Here is a 13172-nt window from a genome sequence, read left to right on the forward strand (position 1 = left end):
GTGGTTACGAGAGAGGAAGGGGAAAGAGAATGGGTCAGTTGGGTAAAGAGGCCAATTCTATGCTGAAGGATAGATCAGGACGTCTGGTGGTGAAATAATAATATAGAATAGAGAGAGAGAGACTGTAGGTATAGAATATATAGAGAATATATAATTAGATATAGAGATGTTGATTTCTAAAGATGCACTCCTGAAACTTACATACTGTTATATGCACCATTATGCTTATTAATTGGGATTAACTACACTGGGAAACCGGCAGAACACACACCTCAGAATGATCCCAGCAACAGATCATTAAAAATACTAAAAATATTTAATCATTAAATATTTAATCATCAAAATATTTATCATTTAAAATATTTTCTTTATTTTTTAATTTGTTTACATTTGTTTACATCACCTCAGTCCCCTGTGCTCCTCCCTCCCTCCCTCTGATCCCTCTCCAGCCTCCTCCCCTGCAGGATAAAAATATTTTTTTAAGATTTTTTTATTTATTTATACAAGAACCGGGGTACAGGCCAGATGCGGGGGACGGTGAGAGGATTCACCAGAGACAGAGCGGGGCACAGAACAGGCAGACTGACGAAATACACTGCTGAGGGGAGCAGCGGGCGAGACAGGAGAGGTCTGCCTCACCATGTGGGTTGCTCCGAGGCCGGCGGGGATCGAACTGGCACTGCAGAGGCTGCGGACAGCTTCACAGCGCTGAGCTCAACTGCCTGTGCCACCAGGGAGGCCCTAAAAATATTTTTTTATAAAACAAAGTAACACTCCAGACAATTCAGTGTTATCAGGTCAACCCCAGGCTTGTTTTAGGCAATTCCAGAAACGTCTGCTCCCTCTCTGTCCGTTCTAATTACCACCTTTCTAGGCATTGATAATGCCACCCCATTCTGGTGGGGTCCGACTTCTAATCCATCCCACAATCTATGTCCTCAGGGACCCCGAGGACACCTAGTGACAGAGCCTCCTTCCTGGGCACCCAGAGATACTCATCCCTCAGCCAGACCCCTTTGGGCTGGGGCTGGCCCTCCAAGGCCCCAGTCAGGGCTGGGTGCATGACCCATCTTCTCTCTTGCCCCCTCCTCCGGCTTCCTGGGTGCCTTCGTGTTTTGTCTTAACAGAGCGGCCATCGCCGTGTCTGGTTTTGTGGCCCAAACACAAGGCTGCAGGAAGGGCTGCGGTTTCACGATGTCCCGCGGGCTGCACGCACACATAGCCAGGATTCATTCTTCATCCGACAAAAGCCAACTTCATCACAGCTGACGTTCTCCTCTCGCCACTAAATCTTTCCTTCTGCTTGTCATGTCAAAAGAAATCAGTGTCGCTGGAGGCTATTTTATCTGTTAGAGTCTTTTTCTTCTTCCCAATTCTCCATCCATGTGCATAAAATGAAAGGGAATCACTCTTGCAATGTCTGATCGAATGCAGAAATAGAGAGAAATGTTGAGCCCCAGGGCGGGGAGAGGATATGCAACTAAATAAGATGGCAGAGGGTATTCATGCAAATGAACAGAAGCCAGAGCAGTCTGTGCTGGTGGGGGGAGGAGCCGCAGACGGAACGAAATGAGAGAAAAACTGCCAGCAGACACCTAAGCAGACTGCAGACCCCAGCAGTAGCAGGGTGTGTGGGCCTGGGCGCAAGGACCTGCAGGGGCCTCCATCTCTGGAATCTACAAGGCAAGAAGACGTCGCTGTTGGCCACCGCCTACCACCCCGGTGGGGCTGACTTGTGCGCCCCGATGGCCAGTCCTGCCAGCTCCTGGCTCAGGCCCTGCTGGACAGGCCTCAGGGAGGGACACTGGGCCTGCTTTTCCCACCCTCACCAGTCTGCTCTCAGCCTCCCCCCAGGGCTGAAGCCCTGCAATACCCCTTGTGAGCCCCAAGGCAACTCCAGTACCCAGGTCCATGACCCGACCCGAGAAAGTCCTAGCAAGTGCCGGGAACTGTAAGCTAGAAAGTAGAGCACTCGGCCCCAGCCAGCAGAGGACGGGCCAGCAGGTGGACTGCTCCCCTGCCTCCCTGCCCTCCCCTGTTCCCTTGCCTGCCCTCCCCGGCCCTCCCCTGCCTCCCCTGCCTGCCCTCCCCTGCCCTCCCTTGCCTGCCCTGCCTGCTCTACCTGCCCTGCCCCACCCCTGCCTGTACCGCACAGCCCTGCAGCCCCAGTAAGCCAGGAAGGCCTCCTGGGATGCTCTCCCAAGAAGCTGAGTAAGGCCACCATATGTCTCCTTCCTCTCTCTCCCTCCCTTCCCTATCCCCCTGCCTGCAGCTCCCCTGGGATTGCAACCCTCCCAAAGTATTAGCACACAAGCTTTGCTGCAGGCTCTGCCTTCTAACACCCTGGGACAGGCTCTGTCCCAACAAAAAGGCAACTCTCTCAGCAGAGCGCTGAGCAGCTGTGGGTTGTGATGGAAATGACCGCCCCACAGTGTCCTGGAGAGCGGGCAGAGGCAGAGGCAGCAGGGCCCATTTCCTGGAGGTGCTATAACAAATCACCTCAAACTGGGTGGCTTCAAACAACCCAAGGGGATTCTCTCACAGTCCCAACGGCCGGTCAGCGGAGCTGAGGCCTCGGCAGGGCGGCCGTCCCTCCCCAGCGGCTCTGGCCAGCGCTGGCCTTCCCCGGCTCATGGCTGCGGGCCCGCTCACCCCGCGTCTCCCCTGGTCTCTGCCTCAGTGCCCTCTCCCGTCTGATAAGGACACCTGGGACGGCATCTGGGCCCACCTGGCCAAGCCAGGATGATCGCATCACCCTTCACTGAATCACATCAGCAAAGGCCTTTTGCCAAACAAGGTCAGGTCACGTTGGTGGGTCCAGGGATGAGGGCATCGCCCACCCCCGGGGCACTTTTCAAGCTACTGTATCATTGTGTAACATTGTCACTCTCCTTGTTGGAATGTACAAGAGAAAGAGAGACAGACAGAGACACAGAGAGAGACACAGAGAGACAGAGAGAGAGAGATCAGGGGAAAGCCAACTTTATCACCAAATAGTTCGATGGCGAGCGAAGCCTGAGCAGGAAAAGTGCTAAGTTTCCCGTTTCTGGGGCACAGGAGGGCTCCTGCCTTCAATCTTCGTGTCAACATGTGTTATTTCTTCCTTGAGGGAAACAGAAGTGACGAATCCAGAATTGCTGAGTGGAAGAGCTGCAGCTGGCTGTGTGCCCCCGGCTCGCGGTAATGCCACCCACCCGCTGGCCTCCCCTTACCGTCCCCCAGCTCTTTCCAGCTCCTTTGGGCCAAAGAGCCCCCATCCCCACCACAGTGGAGAGGAACTGTCGGTGCCCCCATTTAAAACCCATTTATGTAAGGCTCATAAATCACACCCTTGGAAAGCCCACCCCTCGTTATAACTCAGCAGAGAGCAACTCGGTTCAGACACTGAGACAAGCGTGCGTGTGTTTGTTTCTCCAGCAGGGGTTCATATGTAAAGAGAAGATTTTGTATCACATTCTTTCAGCTGTTCATGCTAATAAAGTCAGGAATAATTACAGACATTTCCCCAATACGGGCGTCTCTACTGTCAGATTAAGCAAGTGGCCACTGATCACAGCATGTGACTTCAGGGGAGTCAGAATCCCGATGCCCCTCCCTGCCTGACCCTGCAAATCCCAAATTCTGTAATTACAGCTTCTTCCTTTGGCTGTGCCCCTGGTCAAAACACTACTATGCTTTGAGCAGTTGTGTTTTTTTTAAAGATTTATTTATTTATGCATACAAGAGCTGGGGTACAGACTAGAGGTGGGGAGGGGTGAGAGGATCTACCAGAGACAGTGGGGAACAGAATAGGCAGACTGACTGAAATACACTGCTGAGGGGAGCAGCGGGTGAGACAGGAGAGGTCTGCTGCGCCCTGTGGGTAGCTCCCTGGCCGGGGCTTGAATTCATGCTGCAGTGGCTGTGAATAGCTTCATAGGTTGCCTCTTAATCCCATGCACTACCAGGGGTTCCCTGAGCAGTTTTATTTATACATTTATCCTAGCATGCTCTCAGAACAATGAGCTTTGGTAGGTGTGTGGCATGAGCTTCTGGACAAGAGAGGAGACAGTGCTGAGGCTGGAGGTGAGTAATCAAGGATGGATATGGGAACTAAAAAGTGCGATGTGCCTGCCCTGTGCCCTTCCACATACACCATCTTCTTGAATCCTCACACTCATCAGTGAGGGAAGACCCAAAGCTCCTCCTCTGAGGAGATGAGCGGAGTGGGGTCCAAGGTTCATTTGTTCCAATCCAGAAGGACGCCAAACAAGTGCATATGAACAGGAGTTCAAGTTAAGTTCCACTAAAGAATCTTCCAGCTCATGAGAAAGGAAGTGTTTCAGGGCTGGCTTGGTCCTTAACAATAAGATCTCAGACATGAAAAATTTCTGGAGGTGGAAGAGGTCTCCAAGGAAGCCCTAGGGGCACATCAATCTGAGAATCCTTACTCTAAGAAATAAAAACCTTCGAAGGATTCAGAGGCGATCTTAGTTTGGAAGGGAAGGGGTTCCCCCATCTATTGGCAAAAGCAGATGTCTCTCTTTTGAGGAAAGTTTCTCCCAGTTAGTTTGCAGGAATCCCCCCCAAATTAAAATTAAGCTCACCCTCACAAACAAAACTCAACAAATATTTGGGAAAGCAAGTCCCCATGAATGAAAATTAATAGAAATAAGAAACAACAGTTCTGGATCCCCCAAGGACTACTGATGTTTTCTACTGAGCAGAATGCAGAATAGCACAATGTAACATATCTATAGAAGAAAGGATGTACTTATAAAGATGGATAAACACCAGGAAACCATTGGGTGTGAATTCATAGAATTGAGGACAACACAAACAGAATGTTGAAAATCTAATAATGGAATAAAATTGAATAAAAACTCAATGGATAAGCCTATACAATAGATTACACTCTTAAAGAGAGAATTAATGGACTGGAAGATATATCTGAAGAACTTATCCAGAATACAGCAGAGAAAAAGAGATGAAAATACAAAAAGCATAAAGGATGTGGGAAAAGAATAAGAAGTCTGGCACAGGAGTTGGCAAATGATGACCATGTGCCAAATCCAGGTGACCATGTATTTTCATAAGTAAAATTCCAACGGGCCACCACCACACACGTCAATGTACTGTCCTTGGCGTCCACCACACTGCAACAGAGTTGCATGGTTGAGACAGAGATACGTATAGTCTCCAAAGTCTAAAATATATACTTACTGGCCTTTTACAAAAAATAAAAATGTGTCTCTGCTCCAGGAAATATGAAACCAGGAGGGAAATATGGAGAAAAAGTGAGGTGATATTTTAAAAACTAATGATTACATTTTCTAGAACTGTTTAAAATAGGAAGCCATATATCCAGAGAGTACAACATATTCTAAGCAGGAGAAATATAAAGAAAGTCGTGTAGTAAGTTAAATTGTGTTCTTCAAAAAGATATGTCCAAGTCTTCACCCCAGAACCTGTGATTGTGATCTTGTTTGGAAAAAGGATCTTTCTGGATGTCATCGGGTTAAGGATCTTGGGTGGGGCATCGTGGGTTCAAGATGGGTCCTAGATTCAATGATTAATGTTCTTACTAGAAAAAAGTGAAAAGAGAGAAAGAAAAAGGGCAAAGATACCAGCAACACAGAGACATAAGTAAGACGCCTTCTGAAGCCAGAGGCAGATGCTAACCCAAGTCAAGGGCTCCTGGAGCCGCCAGAATCTGGATCCTCTGAGAGAGCATCCTTTAGTGGGAACTGACAGCTTGATTTTGGACTTGTGGTCTTCAGAACTGTGAAAGAATACATTTGTTTGTTTGTTTTCTAAGTTTCCCAATTTGTGGTGATTTTTATGGCAATCTTAGCCAACCCAAACTGATTTTGTTTAGTCCAGTACAATAAAGATGAATCCAACTCCTTTGTCATTCTCCAATGCAAAACCAAGTCATTTCTCTACCCAACCCTGAACCTGGGCTGACCCATGATTCTGTGACCGCGAGACATGGCAAAGAGAAGCTGCGTCAGCTCCAGGTCTGAGCCTTCAGAAACCCTGGCGTCTCTGCTCTCCCATTTCAGGACCCTGGGGCTGCCACACGAGAAATGCAGCTGCCTTGCAGAAGGAACGCCATGAGGAAAACTTAGGAGGGAGAGCAGGACCATGGAGCACTCCAGCTGACTCAGCCTCCCAGATGCTTTGGGACTAGCTTCCGGCATGGCCTCCTGCCTGTCCCAATCCAGGGTCTACTTCTCAGGATGAGAACCCCTCATAACTTCTTCATTCCAGGGCCTCCCCAGAAGCAACTCAGCCTCAGCCATTCCTGCCCAGGGGATCCTGCCCATGTGGGTGACCCATCTTGGTTGTTCCAGCCCTGTCAAGGCCCAAGAGGATACGGTCTGGAGCAGCAGCTGATCCCAATCAACTCACAGAATCACAGCAGGGCACTAACAACACCGTGAAAGACAACCTTCTAAAGAAAAGCACTGCGAACAAAGCCAGGTGGAGGTGAATACTTCCCTTTTGGTTCCTGTTGCCAATAGATAAACTGATAACAGTAAATTCTTTAAACATGTAGGAGTAGGAGATTGACAGTGTCCAGACAAATGTTAACTCTCAGGTCTTAGTATCATATGACTCAATTTTATTAACCACACACAAGAAATGTTGATTATTATTATGATTACCCTATTTTACTCCTATATAAATAAAACACAGTCAAATAAAAATAAAATCTTGAAAGAATGGATATTGAACTTACAAATCATAAAAACAAACTCATGTGGTTAAATATATACCTTAGGGTCAGAAACTTGACCACAAGGTGGAACCGTAGAAGCAGTGGCACCTCATTTATGGGCAATCACGCACACCTCAGCCCATAGCCAGAAAGAAACAATAACATACCTCAGACAAATAAGCAAAACAGAGCAGCAAAATAAGAAAATCTGGAGCCTTTCCCATAAGCCACCAACTCCCTAGTAAAAACCACTTTTTCCCAGACTTTCATGATGCTGTTGTGTGAAAATCTGTCAGGACCTTCGTGGAGATGACAATCATGTGATCGTTTCCCTGTTTTTCTAGCATCTCCACACTGTTACCTCAACTTTAGTATTTTAGGAGAGTTTTCCCCTTCAAACACCTGGACTTCTTCAAATTTCTGCATAATTATACAGATCTTTTTCAAGAGAGGTCCTTTTCTAAACGCTTTTGTCTCAAAATCTCCCAGTTACAGAGGCCCTGAACTCTGGGAGAGCAAGCACAGTGGGAGGTGAGAGTAGGACATGAATGGAAAATAGAAGGATTAAGTGACTATGCTCAGTGGCCATGTTCTCCTACTCAGCAACCAGAACACTGGAAATGAACTACTTTTTGGAGGATTGCCCCTCGGAGAAACTGAGTGGTCTCAGTTAAAAAAAAAATGCAGGTACTAACAGTTGTGTGCCCCAGTGGGAAAAACAGACAACCTCTCAATCACCCTACAGTGAAGATCAGCTTCCCACATGTTCCCCCAAAAGGCATGAGCCATGTAGACAGGCCAGGTTCTTTCTCTTTTGTGTGTTTATTTTGTTCTCAATTCTATTTTTTGTTTTGCTTTATCATATTGTACACCATCTCTAACATTTTGTCAGAGACTTCCTTACCATTCTAATATGATAACCTCTAACAAGACAGGCAGAAAGCATACAAGCAGGACAAAAAAGACAAACGTGGGCAGCAGAAGAAAGCTTCAAAATTTACAATCAAATTTCTCAAATACATGGATATAATATATTCATGAAACAAGAATAGGATGATAGAAAAAAGGCGCAATCATAAAACAAGCTCTTGTAAAGCAAAGGTACATAAGCCAAAATTAAAATTTCAGTAGGGCCTCCCCTGGTGGAGCAGCGGTTGAGCGCTGGGCTGTGAAGCTGCCCGCAGCCTCTGCAGTGCTGGTTCGATCCCCGGCCGCCGGCGAGGGTCCCACATGGGGCGCAGACTTCTCCTGCCATGCCCGCTGCTCCCCTCAGCAGTGTACTTCGGTCCTTCTGCCTGTTCTGTTCCCCACTCTGACTCTGGTGAATTCTCTCACCCTCCCGCGCTTCTGACTGTACCCAGTGCTTGTATAAATAAATAAATAAATCTTTTTTTAAAAAATGGTGTATAATAAATTTTAAAAAAAATAAATAAATAAAATTTCAGTAACCCGTCTGGAAGATGGAATTGAAAAAATATACCAAAAGTAGAACAAAATGACAGAGTTAAACAAGAAGACAATGTAGGAAAGGAAATCATAAAATTGATACAGTAGTCAATATTCAACAGGAGTTCTAAGGAAGACAGATAATAGAGAGAGGAAGACATTATCTAAGAAGGAATATCTCAACCAAGCATCACCACCAAAGAACATGACTTTCCAGACTAAATGAACCAAAGAGTATCCAGCACAACCAGTGGGGTAAAAAAGCTCTTCTCACCAAAGATTACTTTTTTAAAATCTTCAAAACTTACAGAGTGGAAAAAATAGTTCACCTTTTTAGAAAATCAGCCTCTCAATGGCAATATTAAAAATGGCAGCATTATTGGATAGAAGGCCAAAGCTTTCAAAGTATTAAGAAAAATTCCCACTCTAGAATTCTATAACTGGTCAAATTAATAATTCAAGAATGAGGGCCTCCCCGGGGGCGCAGCGGTTGAGCGCTGGGTTGCGAAGCTGCCTGCAGCCTCTGTAGCACCTGTTCAATCCCCGGCCACCAGCAAGGGTCCCACATGGTGCGTAGACCTCTCCTGCCGCGCCCTCAGCTCCCCTCAGCAGTGTATTTTGACAGTCTGCCTGTTCTGCTCCCCGCTCTGGCTCTGGTGAATTCTCTCACCCTCCCGTGCTTCTGACTGTACCCAGTGCTTGTATAAATAAATAAATAAATCTTTAAAAAATAATAATAATAATTCAAGAATGAGGATAGAATTAAGACATAGACGTGTAAAATCTCAAGGAAAATTGTCTTCCCACGCATCCATTCTCAGGAAGCAAACTTGACTTGAGAAGCAAACCAAATAGGAAGCAGGGATGAGAGAGAGAACTGGGTGGGGAGGGGAGAGGAGACGAGAAGAGGGTGCAGCCCTGAGGACCACAGCAGCATTTGATGGGGAACTGGAGTATTTATATAGTGTCAAAATACTTCTCTACAAAACACTTAAAATTTACAAAGGGAATAGGATTGATTTACAATGGAGAATCCCCACAGATAATACCTTAATGAAAGATCAAATTTAACATCGATAGGAACAGGGCGCCATGGGATGCAGCAGGACTGCCGCGCTGCCTTGCCCAGGCTGGTCAGGGGCAGCCGCACACGCTGTTTCCGCTTGAAAGAAGCTGACAAAACAAGACAAATATGAGTTGGATGGGATCCTGGGCCAGGAGGGGAAAGTTATAAAAGACATTGTTGGGAAAACTGATGAAGCTTGAGTATAAACTCTGGAGTAAATAACAGTAGTGTTTCAATAACGAAATGCCTTAATTTTGATAATTACACACACACACTCTCTCTCTCTCTCTCCCCCAAGAGTGTTTTGTCAATGATCAGTTGTCACGGACAAAGTCCATAATTTCATCACAGGTTTACAACGTGCTGTAGCCAAATTCCTTCCTCCCTTCTTTTATATTAGTCTGGATATTTCTATAGAGATATATTTTCCCTCTAAACTACGTATCTGTAGGCGTAGTCCAGACTTGCATTCCCAGCACTTCATACCTGTTCTTTGTGATGGTTCTTTTCCTTCACTGGTGAATCCACAGTCGGGCAGTTTCTTCTCCCAGATGTTTGGTTTCCCAGCATCTGATTCCTTCCTGATTCTATGGCATGGCGTTCACGAGATCCATGATTCCCCACCTCCCTCTTCAACTAACTTTTCTAAATTAATAAGAAAAGGATGGCATTAAATATTAAAAAGAATTATGCAAATCTCGTTGAGTAAGCAGACAATGCAACCTGCTGAAGGGGCGCTGTGGGCTGGCAGGGATGCCAGTTCAAAGCCGCTCCAGGGCTAGTGCACCTGCAGCCAGGTGTGATGGGGAAGGACAGTGAATGAGCAGACGCCGCACAAAGTGAAATGCAGGCGAGTCCAGGCACCGCGACCTGGTCACGTAAGGAGCACAGATGCATCTGCGCTTGGCCGGAGAGCCCTTCTGTCCCCAGTGACCCCAGGGCAGCTGCAAATGGCAGCTGAGACATTATTCCTTCAAGACACAGGTCTCCCCTCAGCATGCAATGCCCTCATTTCCTACCAGGACACCAGTAGGAAACTGGGCAGCCTGGGAAACCCCCCTGGATACATGCTTCCTCGATCCAGGTAACTGATAACCCCCTATGTATCTTTCAGCTCAGAACCTCTAGGACAGGCGTTGGTTTATTTTATGGCTATTGTCATAGGCTTTAAGCATTTTGACGTTGCAAGTTGATCTGTTTTAATACATGTCTGGGAATCCTTGATAGGTTCGATGGCAACCTTGATAGGTTAGATGGCTAATCTTTTAAAGGAATAGCTCATAATGCTCAGACTAGACGCCTAACAGCAGAAATTCACTCCAAGGAAACGTGTAAGTGGCAACCTCTATAAAACGGAGACCTCGCGAGCTCTCTAAAGGAAAGGAGACCTTGCCGAGTGCACAGTCTTGGCTTCGGCTCATGCTCCTCCTGACCCATTAAATTGCACAAGGGCATGGGTCACTGAAAGCTAAAATTAACACTTCACGAGTCTTGCCAGAAATTGCTGATATCTCCAGTGGGAAATTTCCATGCTCGGTGACAGACTAACATACACTGGTATTGCCAAGGGGGAAAAAAATAAATTTATGTTTCCTGCCTTGGTTTTTCCAGCAATGGCCACCTGGCAATTGGCAGCAGGTGCTTGGCTTTTGGTGATAACTCCATTCTGGTCACAATGACTCAACAAATCTGTATTGGCCATCCGCTGTGTGCCTGGTACAAAGCAGGGTGCTGGGGGCAGAAAGGTACATGGACAGAGTGTGCGCCCCTGTGCCGGGAGATCTGGCCCCTAGATCAGTACCAGTAGTCACTGGCCACGTGCACTGGGGCCAAGTCTCAAAGGTTATGTTGATTCTAGGCGCTGGACCAGCTCCTGGTGAAAGGGGCACTCTACACCTAGTAGCAAGTAGTGGATTCAAACCCAGTCCGTCTCTTCCCAGCCTGCAGCATGAACCTGCAGTCACTTAGAAATGGCCAGAAAGGGAGAAGCTACAAATGGACCCGGAGAGGCAGAGGTAGACCCCAGGGAAACCAGAGGTTTCTGTTTCCTCTCTCCCTTCCCCTGGGCCTCACTTTCATAGAGTTGACTCTAAGGACACATAAAAGACTCATGAGCACAGCTTGGTGATTTTCACATGCATCCATGTAGCCACCATGGAGATCAAGGATAGAACACTTCCGGCACCCCAGAGGAAATAATTTTTAAAGTGAAAATGCCAAAAATCAAATCTCAGGACTCTGGATAGGGTACCACAGTTACAAATTTCAATAAGTTTTTAACAAAGACTTGCTACATATCCAAAATAAAACTTGAAGGGATATTATTCAAGGTTGTCAAAAGGTGGTGACAACTGAAATGTCCATCCACAGATGAATAGACAAACAAATGTGCTCTAGCCAACAGTGGAATACTATTCAGCCATAAAAAAGAACGTTCTGATGCAGGGTATCAAGGATGCTACCATCTTGAAAATACTATGCAAGGTGAAATAAGTCTGACAGCTAAGGCCACATACTATGATTCTGTTCATATGAAAGTTCCAAATAGGGAAATTCATAGAGAGAAAGTAGTTTAGTGGGTGATCCAAATGCCCCTTGATAGATTTTGTCAAGAAGATGTGGCCTGTCCACACCATGGAAGACTCTTCAGTTATAAAGGACAAAATGTTGCCATTTATAGTAAAATGGCAGGAGATTGAGGGAATGACTTGAAAAACAAGTCAGAATGATAAAAGCAAATATTGGACATTTACATAGCTGACAATTCAACAAAGAGCGGACATTAATAAAGGAAGTGAGGGGCCTCCCCCGAGGCGCAGCGGTTGAGCGCTGGGTTGCGAAGCTGCCCCCAGCCTCTGCAACGCCGGTTCAATCTTCGGCCTCTGGGCGAGGGTCCCACATGGCGCGCAGACCTCTCCTGCCGCCCGCTGCTCCCCTCAGCAGTGTATTTCGTCAGTCTGCCTGTTCTGTTCCCCACTCTGGCTCTGGTGAATCCTCTCACCCTCCTGTGCTTCTGACTGTACCCAGTGCTTGTATAAATAAATAAATAAAATCTTTTTTTAAATAATAAATAAATAAAGTGAGGGCATAGAGAAAAGGTCAAGGGGAGACATAAGTGAAGTTGGGGGAGGAAAAATCTAATTTTTTAAAAAGTAGACCAGCAGTTGCTTCAGGCTGCTGCTGGGGTGGGAGGTTGGGGTTTAATTGGTAAAGGGTTTCTTTTCGAGGTGAAAAAACTCACTGTGATGATAACTGCACATATCTGTAAACACTCTAAAACCACGGACATGTGCATTTGAAATGAGCCGCGTGGTGTGTGATTATACAGGCATGTATTGCTCAGTGGCGGGGATCCATTTTGAGAACTGTGTCTTTAGGTGATCTCATCATTGTGAGAAAATTAGGGTATAATACACAAGCTTCAGCAGCATAACTGACTCTCCATCTAGGCTGCATATAGGGAGCACCACCAAATTACCTGAGCTGTTTTAGGCAGAAAGAGATTAGTGCAGGGACTTCAGGGCTCACAAAACTGTAGGAAGGCCTGAAGGTGAGGCTCCCGGATGGCACTGCAGAAATGACCACCAGTCAAGAAGGTGGGAGACCAGGAGCTGCCCACTGTGCTGAATCCAGCAATGCCCACTTTATCTGTGAACCGGGCATCAGAAAGCCACCACTGGAACTTCAGAGCAATGCCCCTGGGACCTCTATTAGCACTGCACACACATATTAAAAAAATGTTCACTGTCAATGCCAACCAGCAGAGACCATGAAGGCAGCAGCAGTGTGGTGTGTGCAATCGACCAGGCTTCAGTCATAGCAAGAACCCTAGATGCAAGGGAATATGGGAAATATGGCTGCTGGCTCCTCAGGATCTGTACTTGTGGCCATCCTATGTCGTTGTAAACTTTTTTTTTTTTTTGCATAGAAGATCTAGGGTGTAGGCCAGACGTGCAG

This window comes from Talpa europaea (genome assembly GCF_964194135.1).
Source record: "Talpa europaea genome assembly, chromosome: 4".
Lineage (NCBI taxonomy): Eukaryota > Metazoa > Chordata > Mammalia > Eulipotyphla > Talpidae > Talpa > Talpa europaea.